This window comes from Chlamydotis macqueenii, chromosome 30 (assembly GCF_036417535.1).
Source record: "Chlamydotis macqueenii isolate bChlMac1 chromosome 30, bChlMac1.mat, whole genome shotgun sequence".
NCBI lineage: Eukaryota > Metazoa > Chordata > Aves > Otidiformes > Otididae > Chlamydotis > Chlamydotis macqueenii.
In genome coordinates this window covers 878,435-891,488 of record NC_141585.1, presented here as the reverse complement: position 1 = coordinate 891,488, position 13,054 = coordinate 878,435, and the positions used below count along the sequence as shown (strand labels likewise).

General features: G+C 50.4%; 1 protein-coding gene across 11 annotated transcripts in view; it reads right to left on the bottom strand.

Moving 5' to 3' along the window:
• Positions 1 to 13,021, bottom strand: part of BRD4 (bromodomain containing 4) — a 70,556-nt gene extending 57,535 nt beyond the window's left edge. For 4 of the 11 annotated variants that reach the window (XM_086769062.1, XM_086769071.1, XM_086769066.1 and 1 more), the window contains exon 1: positions 12,829 to 13,015. The gene's annotated coding sequence lies outside the window, so the exon portion shown is untranslated. Of the gene's footprint in view, positions 1 to 11,835; positions 12,083 to 12,620; positions 12,764 to 12,828 lie in introns of those variants that run through there. The other 7 variants (XM_086769064.1, XM_086769067.1, XM_086769070.1 and 4 more) reach the window with 4 other exon arrangements.
• Positions 13,022 to 13,054: the final 33 nt, after the last annotated feature.

Here is a 13,054-nt window from a genome sequence, read left to right as displayed (position 1 = left end):
TTTTAGAAAATCATCAGACTAACGGGCAACTCAAACTCATTTGCAAATCACTCCCGTTGCCAACAATAAAATAAACTTTCTGCGGCAAGACCGGGAAGGGCACGTCCTCCTCCGTATCCTCGGAGTTGCAGGAAGATCACTCGGTGCCGAGATGTTCCTGCTAATCCTTACCGCAGAGTAAATTCCTCATTTCAGTCTCAATTAGCTCAGAGGCAAGGTCAGACAACTCTGGCATCATGTGGCAAAAGCCCTGAGCTCACGCTAACTGTGCTGAAGAACATCAGAAATGCCCCCAAAGATCTCAAGCTCAGGTCCTGCGGGCCTCTGTTGGACCGCAGTGACGCCTCCACGGAGCACTGTGATCTTCCAACTGCCCGAACGCACGCTGGGAGCCTTCCAGGGTGGAATATCGAGGCAGTCTGCTGTATACAAAGCAATTTCTTAATGGCCTGGAGCAAGGCAACAGGCTTCTGAAGCCTCCCTCAATGGGTGAGAAGAGAAGGAGAGAGGAGGAGGAGGAGTGGCCATATGGGAGCACAAACATCTACCACCCCATCGTTATTCAACATAATTACGGAGCTCAGTCTTTACTAGGGTCTTACTTTAAGTCTCTGCCTGTTCACCCTCTCTTTCCTATTAAAAGGTTGTTAACGACGTGCCTGGGCTCTTTTCTGGGGTTTTTATCAGCAAGATCATTCATCCCCTTTCCTAAGCTTATGTTTCAAAGGTACTGAAAAGAAGGGTGTGGACAGATGGATCTCCCTCCTCTACCAGCTACCGCGCATTTATACCTTGAGTTTCTTAACAAACTGCTAATCCGCAGAGAGGTTATCAACCTCCTTAAGCTTAGTTTTAAGAGAAAATAGTTAAACCTATTCTTTGACGGGTGCCTCAGCATATTTTATCGATAACCAAGCTTAACATGAACTTCTGAAAGATAACTTCCTTCTAAAAAAGTCAGGTTGACCATAAGGATTACGATCCTATACTCAATGCCGAGCCTAAAATAATCTCAACCTTTAGGCTAGGCTTTTTTAGAAGCAGAATTTGGGCTCCAAACCTTTTCAGTATCAGCCTCGTAATAAACAACCACGCTTTGTCCCGTAGCTCGAGCTGAATTCACGTTCCTCTTCATCCCACGCCTGTAGATACCGAGGCCACAACTGCTCAGCATCGTGTTTTTCCCCCGTGCTATCAATAGTCCGCAGGAACACGGGGCTCCCGAATAGCCGCCTTTCCCGGCGAAACCGAACTGGAAGCTGATGTAAGAAAGGACAAGCCAAGGTCAGCCCAAAAATAGCCGATAAGAGAAGGCAAAACAAAAGTGTTTTGAAAATGTGAAAAATGCAGTGCCCTTAACTGGTTACATCTGTCCTGAGACCTGAAAAGCAAAACGTTAAAACCAGCAGAGAGTTAAAGCAGTGAAAAGCAACGCCACCAGGCTCAGGAGGGCATTAGATCACATCCAAGACCTGGAAGTCATTCCGGGTCCCGTTAAGAGCAGTTATTTTCACAACTGTTTACTAACCCTTACATGGCTTTAAAAAAGGAGGTATTCCCCCAAAAGCCTGCTCCAAACACCCTGCCTAGTGACGATACACCCCTCTCCGTCACTTGCACCTCAAAATGGGTGGCAGAGGACACCAAAACGCTCCCAAAATTCACCTTTTAATCCTCGGGCTCTGCAAATAGTTGGAATTTTCCCCTCGCACTAGAAAAGCGATCAGCAGCTCTGCAAACAAACATCCGTCAACAGGCACAAGGTCAGTCCCATCTGTAAATCCGCCGTCTCCGACCCGACAGCAGGAATAAGTGGCAATATTGTTTTTCTTGTAACCCGAGACGGTTTTTACAAGGAATTCTTCTGTCCAGGACAGCCTCCAGCCCTCCACGCGGGCAGGGAGAAGCAGTAAAAGGCTCTTCGCTCGCTTTATTCCACAAACCGATCCTGCTCCGCTGTCTCTGTGCTCAGAGATGTCTTCGTTTACTCAGTTCAGATGTTGTTTTGCTAGCAAGGCGAAAACAAATCTTTTTCCCTTTTTCACTCTTTATCCTCCATTTCCCCACCCCACAGCAGCGACTCCACGGGCAGAAGAGGCGTGCAAAAGCAGAGAATTAAAAAAGAAAGAGCTCAAACTTTGTCCTGCAGAGCAGCACCTTTCCCCTTTGCTCCCCCCCCCCCCCCCAGGACGAAGCGGATCACACCCAAATTAACTAATTACACCCCAATTCAGTGGGAAAGGATCACCGGGGGTTTAAGAGGAGCATAAAGTGGGGAATCATCTTACATACATCAAAAATAACGGTGACACCGAGTTTTGAGCTAGCAGTGAGGTTCAAACCGTTTTTGTGGTGTTAATCCCTTTTCCCCACCACCAAATCCCTCCTGAGCTTCCCGAACCAGAGCAAGATGTCGAGTACCTAGCACGCTCGGGTTTTATGGGCAGGAAATCTATCTACAAATTCAGAAAAAAAACCCAAACCCAACCACAAACATCTCCAGTAACCTTTGGCCCGGCGATTTGCACTCTAATCCCTCCTCCTCCCATTGGTGTTAAACTCTCAACTCCGAGAATCGACTTTGCCTACGCTCAGTAACGTAAGAAAGACGTAGTTTTGCTGCTTGTACCAGAAAAATAAAATATTATCTGGCACCACGCTCAAAGGCTTTGAGATCTTGCTACCAGGATGTTCCTGCTGCTGTTACTCCAGCAGACAAATCCGACTGCTTTATCACGCAGATCTTGCAAACGGGGAAACGCCTACCGGAGAGGAATTAAAAACACTCGATAAAAGCAGATACATCCCAGCCTGAGACGGTGATTTACGCTGAGGGTGATTTTTGTGCTGGCAAAGAACCCATCTCTCACGCCAAAACCTTGAACTTCAGCACCAGCTTTAGTGGAACAGATATTCCTTGTGCTCAGTTTAAGGAAACGATCACCAACAGCGCGCTCTCGGCAGTTCTTTCCTCTCCCTTAGCGGGGGACGAGATACAGGGGAGAGCCCTGAGCGTCAGGACTCAAAGGATCAGGGCGAGTTATTTAAATGGATTTATTCTGATTTTCTTTAAGTGGAAAATTAGCACCTACTCCGCAGCGTCCAGAGTCATTCCAGCCCTTCAAGTCCAGAGGACTCGGAAAAACCTCGCTCGAGGCACCGAGCTCCCTCCAAAACTGCAGCTGGGCTCTCCAAGTTGAATTTATTACAGCTTCACCTTCCAAAAAAAGCTCATTAGAGACCGTTTAGGCACAAATCTCAATCCCTACTTCACCTCAGTCCATACCCACACACGGAAGTTATTGGGAGATACCAGGCACAGCACAAATACCTCATTTAGAGGCAGAAATTTGTTTTAAACTTAACACGAGCAGCGTGTTGGGGTTCAGAGGAGCCTTCGGGCGCTGATTACAGATCCTCAGTACGGCGTCGTCTCCAAACTGCCAGGAGCTGGTCATTCCACCTCTCGGGCACAGCCGAGTTGGACGGCAGCAAAGCGGATTTTCAACGAGAGGAAGAGAGATGCGAGCTCACCGTTCGCTTTTAAACGTGTCCTTTTCCAACCCTAAGCAGCAACTCCGCAAGAAGAACTTAAAACCAAAGCTAAAAATCTTGATTCTTCCAAAATCCAAGGCTTTATGTATGAAATACAATGCTTTTAAAGGTTTTTGTCAGCAGGAAGAGGAGGCAAAAGAGCTTTTATAAGGAGACTAATTTTATTTATAGCCTTGCTACAAGGCTGAAGCCTCAGCCAGCTCACTGGCGAGCCGAGGTTGCAACGCCGAGTTGTTTTCGAAGCGGAATTGCTGGGAATTTCATCATAACCCTCCAAGGTTCAGCTTGGCGGGAGGACCCAAGCTCACCCTGCCTCCACCAACTGCCCTTCCCCGGCTTTTCCTTGTCAGATAACCGGATAAACCAGCCCGGCAAAGGATTTCCAAAGCAGGGATGCTGCTAGCGAAGAGACTTCTCTGACCCAGGAGCTGCGCAGCACCGAGGCTCATGGAAAAAGAAAAAACACAAAACCCCACAACAAGTAATTTAAGTTTTTTTTTTCTTTTTTTTTTTTGTAATGACAATTAAGATCTGCCAACCAAAAAAAAAAAACAACCCTCCAAATCGCCTCTAAATTATGCTTCTTTCAAAATATCCTCTTCCAAAACAAGGAGTTCATATGGCAAAGATGAAGAATGACTGGTTTTAGGTAGTTTAGGAGAAAGAAAGGAAAAAAAAAAAAAGGAGGTGCACTGAGCTCAGGAAAGCCGGACCTACGAGGACAAGACAAGCAGTCTCGTTGCAGTTACTCAGTACCAGCTTTTAGAAGGCCCACAGCCCAACACCACTTTGCTGAGCATCTTCCCCACTAATTAATTAAAGACAACTCCACCGGGCTGATCTTTGGCCTCACGCAAGTGAGGGGTGTAGGCGCGGAGTAAGAGGGACTTTGCACCATGGAGCTTTAAGCTAGGCTTAAAGTTTCAGGAGCAAATCAGTTGAGTAGAGCCAGCCGGTCTCGCAGGCGCTCTCAATTCGCTGGCAATTTTATCCAGTCACCGCTACTCCGCCGAGGAAAAAACTTCCTGCCCCAAGGATATATTTTTTTAAGGGTTATTCTCCTCGCTTTAATACCTCCTCAGCCCGTCAAATTAGCATAAAAAGGGCAACTGGGTGATTAAGAACCTTCTCGTGACTTTCCAAGAAGGAAGGTGCTTCAGGAAGGTGGCTTTGTTCCTCCTGCTCAATGTTTTAAGTTGCTGCACTGCAGATCCTCTGTAAAAAATGCAGGAAAGAGGAGAATCTACGCAATGCAAAATGCGAGGAATCAAAGTTTGAGCACATCTACTCAGCCTGGCTGAGTTTTTGTCCCCATGTTTAGTTTAAACAACATAAACCCTAAATTCTTCACTCGGGTTTTGGAAATTGAAACCACAGCTCAAGAGACAATGAGCACGTACAAATATTGGGGGGAAGGGGGGAATTCTGCATTGAGGATAGTCCTAGGGAAAACATCTGGGTGCAGAGTCCATCCCATGGGACAAGCAGTCACAGGGTTAAGCCAAGCCTGACTCCAAAAACCTCTACTTGAGCCCAGCACCAAGGAGGTGAAACCACTGTGTCAGGTCCCTACAACCCACCAGGAGACCGCGGATCTCTGCCCGTCGCATCACTGCCCTGCTGTGTCCGTAGCGGTCAGACACGGCGAGGAAGACCTGACAGCAACAGAAATTACGACTACATGCTTACAGGCAACTAAAGTTTGTTTTTCTGCTGTCATGGAGCCCACACATCCTCTCAAGATCAACCAGTGACGCCACCAGATCTCAAAAAGCTTTGAGGGCGCGGCTGAAGAAAAGGAAGGAGAAGCACTGAGAAGATGAGTCGTAACCATCAACCGAGGATCCTGCCCATCAACCAGGGCTCCTACCACACACAGACGGGTTCCCTGCGCTTCTCCGCAGCAAGCACATCCTGTTCCTCTCCTTTTTTGACAAAGGCAAATTGCACAAACCCAAAATGAGGCGAAAACAACTTGTTCAAAAAAAGAAGCGGTCATTCATCGAGCTGCCTCGCTCCTCTCCTAGCCCAAAATAACCCCTCAGCACAAGACCAAAAAAATAAATTCAAAATACATTTCCCCACAGGGCTGCACGAGTGTTTTTGAACAGGAGGGAAAACCCAGAGGAAGAGGCGAGGCTTTAGACCAGGAAACATCCTCTGGTATCTGAGTTCCTACCCGCCATGTCTCTCTTGGGGAGGATCCGAATTATCGGGTGACAACGTTCATTGACAGGAAAAGCAACGCGTGAATTTGCTGCGCAGCAGGCAGAACACCCTCCCCTGGGGCAAGATAGCCAGAATTTCACTAAAATTAAGTATTTTCAGGGTTCAATTGATCTTACCTAAAGCTGAGCTCTACCTGAAGATGAATCGAGTTGCGCTCGTGACTCGAGCAAATAGAAAAGGATAAAAGTGACACTTGCTCTGCACCACTTCCGCTTTGTTTTAACCCAAAACTTCCCCAAGAGACCACAGCTCGGCGGTGCGGGGCTCCGGTTACCTGCAAACTCCTTCCCTACGGCTCTGGGTGAGCACCGACATCTGGGGGCTGAGCGTCTCTACAAACACAGGTTTTATTATTATTAAAAAAAAAATTAACTGCACGCTCCCGAGTCAAACACTGGATCCTTCTGCTCACGTCATAGAAAACAAGCTGCAAAAGCACCTCAAATACTCAATTTTTTTTCTTTCCCCCCGTAGAAAATGCAGCATCCTTCCTACTTCTGCATGCTCATCACCATTAACTCTTACCGCAAGGACTCTCCTCTGGAGAAGCGGCTGCTACTGAAAGGGGGGAAAACACCGAACCACCAGCAGATCGCAAACGTTTTGACGGTCCGTGAGATTACAGCTTGTTAAACAGTTCGTTCAGCGCAATTCAGTTCCTAGAATTCATTATAAACTTCAGGATTATTCTCTAAATAATCTGTAACCCTGCTGGCTGATCGCTCCAAGCGCGCCCGAGCCCCTGGGATAAATCAACCCTGAAAAGCCCAAATAAGTTCTAAATGTTACGTTAATTGCCAGGTATGACAAAATTTACGTTTCCAAGCTTGTTTTCCTTTCGTATCTTGGTTATTAAAGCTAACGTGCTGGCAGACAATTAATTAAGCCGCCGTGATACTGTAAAAGACTATTTAATTGCTGAAGTACCCAGGTCTGTTTAAACACGTAATTGCTTAATTACGCGTGTGTTCATTTAACATTCTTCAGACTTTTTAAAGAGCGCTGCTCATCACGTAAGTAACGCAAAAAACCGACCCAGAAATCTCAAGTTTTAATTTAATTCATGCTCCATTCAAACAAAACACAAACCGCTTCGTTAGCACTGTTCCGCGCCCGCCTGACCCCCTCGCAGCTCGCTAAGCCCAATAATCCGTCAGCACTAACGAGAACCCACATGACTTTACGCTTTAAAAGTCAAATAAACTGTTTTTTAAAGTCGGGCGAAGGCGGTTTTGCTCCAAAAACCCCTGCCCAGGAGTCGCACAGCGAGTTCGTATCAGTCAGCCCAGACTGAAATCCGACGCGCTCTCATTACCCTTCTGCTGATCACTAATTTTGCCAGATTTATGTATTTTTTTAGAAGTCTGAGACATGCTACATGCCAGATCTGGGGAGAAAACCATCCCAAATTGCCAAAATCTCAGCTTTTAACTGATTTACCACAGAAAACCCGCAAGGATTTTGCAGCACACCCAGCCAGTCAGTTAAAATATTACGGGGGAAAAAAAAAAAAAAAAATTTGCAATTGGGGAACACAGACCTGTCCCAGGAAACCCTTACTTCGCTCGGCAGCTGCCGGATGGCGACCACGTTTGTTTTGCAGGCTCCGAGACTCCTTTGCTTCCCATGAGACAGAGGTTTGGGGGTATTTTGTCTTGAAAACGTGAATTTTTTACCTTGCAGGTTTGCTATTGTCATTATAGGAACGTCCACGAGCTGCATGAGGAGTTTGCAAAGCCTCATTAGGCTTGAAATGCATTACAACAACAACTTAATTAAACACAAATCAGAGTTTGGGCTCAGCCCTGACTAACGAAGGCCGCAAAATCCGCAGGCCCTCGGCTCCCTCCTTTCCTAAACTGGGAATATTCCTTCGGAAGGCAACAAACCAACGTTGGATCCCTCAAATCTCCAACTGATCCCCGATTTCCCATTTCCAGGCTACCACTTTCGGAGTTTCTGGTTTCAGGATGTTTGTCCAGGTCCTGATTGCTACCGAACAGTTCCTGGCTTTGGTTGGTTTTATTTATTTTTTTTAAAGCCCGTTTTATGTTTCTTTGGATCCGCGCCATTTCCCTCCTCCTTCGGGCTTCGCCATTGTCTCGGAGCGAGCGTCAGGGCAGGATCGCCCCGAGTCTTTTTGAGAAGTTATAGTTAGTAACTCCCCTCCTGCTCACAGTTAACGAGTGGCGACACGGACCCGAGTGGTTAATGAAGGGATAAAATTCCTCCTCTCAAAAAAACTAGGAATGGTAAGGAAGCTACTACTTCCCATTAAAATATGGATTTAAAAGAACCAGAGGAGGCACGTTTTGCTCCTCAGGCACAGGCAGGCACTTCCCAAATACTTTGGTCTCTTTCATTTTGGGTAAAAACTCCCAATTTTCCTCCAGTTGCAGATGAAAGCAAAGCACACCGCAAAGTTCCTGCAGGAAAAGCTCAAAAATACCCCCAAAGAGGGATGAAACGCGCCTAAAAGGAAGAGGTTCGGGTTTCTGCACGTTTGGAACGCCCGCCCCAGTCCCCAGCTGGGAACTTCAGACTCACTTGGAGGTATTCCGCATCCTGCCTGCATCCCAACACCTTTCCCTGGATGCTCCACGCGATATCCGGATTTGTACGGAAAACACCCTGTCCTGAGAGAGCTCTCCCTGCACAGCAGCGTCCGTGGTAAGGCAGGAGACGTGGATTTAGATGCTGTGAGCTTGCAGTGCACCAAAAAATGCTCTTAATCCTTTCGGTCGAAGCGGAGAGAAACCGAACACTGGTTTTTCGACACCTTCTCCAAGTCACTGAAGTTCCCAGAGGTGTTGCTCCTTGGGGAAACTGGAGCAGAAACCCCCTGTGCTGGAATTGAATTTTCGCTCTCGACCCAGAACGACCTTTCGGTATTTTCTCCAAATCAATATTTAACGAATACCGAACCATCTGAGCTATTTAATAAAAATAAGAGGTTGCAGAGTGCTCGCTCGGAACTAAAACCAGGAGTTTTCGCCATGAACCGACCCCAAAACATCCCGGCTCGCTCAACGGGCGCTCCGGCAGCGCAAGTGACAGCAATAAACTCTTCACCCTTCCACGTCGCTGATCCGATAGGGCACAAATTAATTTTTGTGTCGGTGCAGCAGAATCCCAGCCTTTTTTCCACCACCAGGAATTACCGGTCGCTTGGTTCTGGAAGTTTTAGAGCAAGACGACTCTTTCATAGCTGGATGACAACGAGGTTTTCTTAGTTCTGGCTAAGGAAAGTTATTTTGACGTTCTGCTCTGAAATCACCAAGACGTGAAGCAGGCAGGGGATTTATCCCGGAAGAGAAGGTGGATCCAGAGGCGGCACGCGAGCTCCGTGCGCCGGGATCCCCTGGCTCAGCCAGGCAGCTTCCCCTTTCACATCCGCTCTGCAGAGCCGCTCTTTGAATCTCACTAATCCTCACCCAAAAAAACCCCAGCAACACTGCCAATATTGCTCCAAAAGCTTTCGGATTTAGATGTTAGGGAGCTTTAAAATACCTGTTATTCAATTATACCCCGAAAAAACCCCCACCAATTCCCTTCTAAGCTTACAGAGACTTCCTTTTCCTCCTTTTCAGAGCAAGAAAGCTCAAAACCTGGACTCAAACCCTTCCTCCAGCGCCACCGGGGACAGATTTCTGCCCTGCTGGCTTCCCCACCGCTTTGGCCGCGGCTGAGACGCGATCCACCCCAGAATTTAATGCGGACGGTGAGCCACGAGCCGGGAGGCGGCACAAATCCCCTCCTAACAGCCGCCGTCGGTTGTTTTTCCTTCCCCGCGCACGTTAACATCCCTTATCCGCCGTTTTCCAGAGGGAATTAAGACTTTGTAGAACCTTCCCAAGGAGAAACACCAGCCGGCACTAGGAACGGCAATGTAACATGGCCGGGATGCGCCCCTGCCCTCCCCGTTTGCTGCCAGATCCAGGGAGCGGCGCCGTTAAGCGCTGTCACCGACTCAAATCCCACCAATTTCAGCCCAGTTCCGCTGGCAGAGCTGCACCTGGATTCCTTCTCGGCCGAGTGCTCGGGATTTCACGCGAGGTTAAGGTAAAATGTCTTCCTGCAAATAAATGGTTTACATTCCTGAACTCAGTCCAAGCGTTGTTTGCCAGTAGATAATTACCAGACTATGAAGTTTACTTTGGAGAAATTATTCCAAAACATCAAGAAGTCCTAACGAGGGGCGTTTGATTATGTACAGCTCCCCTCAATCCACGTGTGGAGGACTGAAAATAACTTAATTAACAGAAATTAGAAGCACGGGAGCGACCGGCAGGTCGTTTGCCGGGCTGAGATGGACTCCTACCTGCACTGTCTGCACAACCCCCGTTTCCCTCTTAAAACAGGGATTTACGCTAACGATGGCTTTGCTGCCTGCCGTGATTTAGCCGGTCACCTCCACCGAAATCACGCTCAGGGTATCATCAGATAACACAGCAGCAACAGTTACTCAGCTTTAAGCAATTAATGCAGTTGTGGGGGGGATAAAATAATCCGGAAAGTCGTGTTTTACAGCTTTTAAATGAGTAATCCCGTCCTCTGCCAAGGCGCATAGCTCAGAGGCCGTGTGGGAACAACCGGCCTCGCACGGGTGGTTTTTTTCCCCTCCTCCGTACAGGACATTTATTTACAGTCGCTATCGCAGTTCCTCGAGTTCAGGTGCGAGGAACTCAAATATTTTCTTTTGCCTCGTGTTTTAGGGGCCTTCGCATAACACCGGAGAACGGCTGAGGGCGACCTTTAACTCCCACGGCCTTAAATCGAAGGGTAGGAACTCACAGCGACGCAAATTCGCTTTACATTCATCTCTGCAAACACTTGTCTTGGTCAGAATCCCACCAAAGAGAAATTACTCATGCAGTACAGTTACAGCAACGTTTTAAGCATTTACAAGGCTGAAATCATTGATATTTTGGTTGCCCAAAGCAGTTTCATTCATTTTCTTGCCTAAATCGAGCTAAACTTTGCCACCACAAACTTAAACAGAGATTAAATACAGCATTCAGCTTAACCTGAACCCGCCGCACCAGAAATGTGTAAGCCCAAGCCTCCGTAAAACTACGACGAGCAAAAACTAAAACTACAACTCCGTAAAACACACAACCAGGGAGGGTCCCTTTGTTACTGAGCAACAAACTCATTACCGGCTTAACGACCAGTTTATTTCTTTACATTGTAACGCACATCCCTACGAGCAACGGCGCTGCCTGTATTTATTTTAAAAACCACGCTGCAATCTGATGGAACAGAATAACGGGGCTTGAAAGAGCTTTCTTGGGAAAACTTTTGCCAAAGAGAGCGGGGAAACTTTAATGTTACTCAAAGTAAAAAACTATTTGTAGGGTTTTCTTAAGTTTGAGAAACACTGGTGAAAATAAAAAACATTTGAGGAAAACCAGGGGGGGATAAGGATGGGCTCGCTAATAAAGGTGAGAGCAGCCTGAGTCTGTAACGAACAGGCTTTTACTCCCTGCTGTTAATTAGTCGCGTAAAGCCGTATCTCCACGGCGAGCAGGAACAGCCTTCACTTTCACGCCGGCGGCTAATTACAGCACGAAACGAACACAGCAACCGAGTGTCGGCGCGAACAGACCTCGCTGCTCCGGGATTTCACCCACAAAACCCCCTGGGAAGGAGCAGTCGCTCCCCAGTCAGCTCCGGCTTCTGACAACGCTGAGGTTTCCCCCTTTCCACCCGAGAGCGGCTCAAGAGTTTCCCCTCTCCCTCCAGCTTTATAATTTCCAAACAACTCCGACAAAAGTTGCAAACAACCTAGGGGAAAAAGGGAAAATTTAGATTGAAAATTTAAAGCAACTCACCAGCCGGGTGAGCTGAAGACCTGGAGAGCAAATTGCTCTGCTGAAAGCTTAAAAGGGGCCTCAGGCGCAGCTGAGGGGCTGGGGAGCGGGGAAGCTGCAGGGAGCGGCTCGGTACCTCAGGGCTGCCCGGGAAGGCAGCGCCGCCCCCCCTCCCCACCCCCGCTCCCGGCCCAGCCTGCCTCCGCTCGCCTTCCTTGTCCGTCTGTCCGGCCCTCACCTCAGCTCTGGTCGCCGGGCCTGCTTGCAGGGCCAGGGCGGGGGCGGGCGGCCTAGGCCTAACGGCGTCGGTGGGAGCCGCTTCTCCTCTTCGCTGGGCCCGGTCCGGTCCTTACCCAGCTCGCTGACCCGGGAAAGCGGGGGGGTTTCCCCCGAGCGAGGCGAAGGGAAGGCGCAGGAGGCCGCGGGGCCGGGCCTGGCCGCTGCCACCGCGCAGGAGCCGCCGCTTCCTCCTCCCGTCCGCTGACAAAATGGCGGCGGCAGGAAGTGCCCCCGCGCCGCCGGCCCCGCCCCGCCCCACCGCACGCACTCTGCGTACCGGCCCGCCAACGGCGTAACCCGCCCCGTAACCGGACCTTACGACAACGGCGCACCTCGCCCCTTGCCTGCCCAGCTCCGCGCCTACGCTAACGGCGCAGCGGGGCGCCCGGCGGGTTACGCCGTTCCCATCTTCCCCCCCGTACGCAAACGCCGCGCCGGCCTTACGCAAGCGGCGTAAACCAGCGACCGCAGGCGGGAGGCCGCTCCCCGCTCTCTCTCCCCCGCCGCCTCGCGAACCGAGCAACCCCCCCTTTCTCCCCCCGCCGCTCCCGGTGCCGGCGGCGGCGCCGCGCTCCCCGCCACCCCCTCCGCCAAACAGCCAGCCCGGCGATTACGCAAAGTGCGTACGGCGCTGAGAACACCCCGCCCCCCCCGCTTTGCGCAGCGGCTTACGCAGCCGGCGCGTGACCACCGCTACGCGAACAGCGGCGCCGCGCCCCCCACCCCTCCCCAAAACACACACACCTTACGCCGTTTGCGCAGCAGGCCTCAGACCTCCGGAGCGCGTCCCGCGCCGCAGTTTACGTAGGGCCTCCCTGACGCAGCGGCCGCATTACGCAATGCGGGTTACGCCGGCGGGGCGACGTAAGAGGCGTTGGTGAATACGGCCCCCCCCCGCCAACCACCGCCGCAGCCTTTCCCTCCCCTCGCTCCGCCGCGGCCCGGCCCTTACCTCAGGCGGCGGCAGCGGGAGGGGGCCGGGCCGGGCCGGGCCGCACCGGACGAGCCGCCCTCCCGCCGGGGCCGGGTCCCGCGGGGTCCGGAGGGACCGGGGAGGCGTCACCGAGCGGCGGGGGGAGGAGGAGGAAGAGGAAGAGGAGGGAAAGGGGAAGGGGAAGGAGGCGGCCGGGGAGGGAGGAAGGGGGGGGGGAACGGGCACCGAGGGGGCAAGCGGGTCC